Here is a 1501-nt window from a genome sequence, read left to right on the forward strand (position 1 = left end):
TGAAATATGTCAATTGGTATACCATCTATTCTGGGGCCCTTATTTTTTGCTATTTCCTTCAAAACAGCTTGAACTTCTGCCTTCATCACCATAGGCTCTTGCTCAAATGTTATTTCATTAAATTCTTCTGTATCTGCCAATTCCTTTCTGTCAGGAGCTGGCTAACCTGCAAAGCAGGATCAGCAACGCCTTGTAAAAACAGCAGGACCACCTATCTTGGCATGACCATCTGTTCTACAGTAAACAACTCCAGCAAGCAGTGTGCCAACGAATAAGGAGTGACCAAAACCTCAGATTTCTAGGAATGTGATACTTTCTTGTTTTCCAATAGATATCATAGGATACCCCAGAAGATGTCTTTGTTTTGTGTTGAGGTCTGGGAATGTTTGATCTACCAGTCAACATCTCAGATAAGAAATAATGCAATTACCCCTGCAGGCACGTTCCAAAGACATATACGTACCCTTGCCAGAATATTAAACTTGAGGGAGAAGATGGCGGTCGCAGTGAGAACTTTGCAGGAGCAGCTAGAAAAGGCCAAAGAGAGTCTAAAGAACGTGGATGAGAATATTCGCAAGCTCACCGGGCGGGATCCCAATGATGTGAGGCCCATCCAAGCCAGGTTGCTGGCCCTTTCTGGTCCTGGTGGAGGTAGAGGACGGGGTAATTTATTGCTGAGGCGTGGATTCTCAGATAGTGGAGGAGGACCCCCAGCCAAACAGAGAGACCTTGAAGGGGCAATCAGTAGGCTGGGTGGAGAGCGTCGGACAAGGAGAGAATCACGCCAGGAAAGTGACCCAGAAGATGATGATGTTAAAAAGCCAGCATTGCAATCTTCAGTTGTAGCTACCTCCAAAGAGCGTACGCGTAGAGACCTTATCCAGGATCAGAACATGGATGAAAAGGGAAAGACGAATATTTGGCTTGTTGATGAGCACTCTTCAGAAATTTAAGCAAGAATCCACTGTTGCAACTGAAAGGCAAAAGAGACGCCAGGAAATTGAACAAAAACTTGAAGTGCAGGCAGAAGAGGAGAGAAAGCAGGTTGAAAATGAGAGGAGAGAATTATTTGAGGAAAGACGTGCTAAACAGACAGAACTGCGGCTTTTGGAACAGAAAGTTGAGCTTGCACAGCTGCAAGAAGAATGGAATGAGCATAATGCTAAGATAATTAAATATATAAGAACTAAAACAAAGCCCCATTTGTTCTATATTCCTGGAAGAATGTGTCCTGCTACCCAAAAACTAGCAGAAGAGTCACAAAGAAAAATGAATGCTTTATTTGAAGGTAGACGCATTGAATTTGCAGAACAAATAAATAAAATGGAAGCTAGGCCTAGAAGACAATCAATGAAGGAAAAAGAGCATCAAGTGGTGCGTAATGAAGAACAGAAGGCGGAACAAGAAGAGGGTAAGGTTGTGGTTCAGCGTGAGGAAGAGTTGGAGGAGACAGGTAATCAGCACAATGATGTAGAAATGGAGGAAGCAGGAGAGGAAGAGG

General features: G+C 43.6%; 1 pseudogene across 1 annotated transcript; it reads left to right on the top strand.

Moving 5' to 3' along the window:
* Positions 1 to 491: 491 nt before the first annotated feature.
* LOC102871889 lies at positions 492 to 1500 on the top strand (annotated as a pseudogene). The gene has a single exon (XR_438896.1). The product of XR_438896.1 is annotated as a pinin, desmosome associated protein pseudogene (transcript).
* The last annotated feature ends 1 nt before the right edge of the window (position 1501 follows it).

Source organism: Elephantulus edwardii, unplaced genomic scaffold (genome assembly GCF_000299155.1).
Source record: "Elephantulus edwardii isolate Elephantulus edwardi_28Jun2011 unplaced genomic scaffold, EleEdw1.0 scaffold00062, whole genome shotgun sequence".
Lineage (NCBI taxonomy): Eukaryota > Metazoa > Chordata > Mammalia > Macroscelidea > Macroscelididae > Elephantulus > Elephantulus edwardii.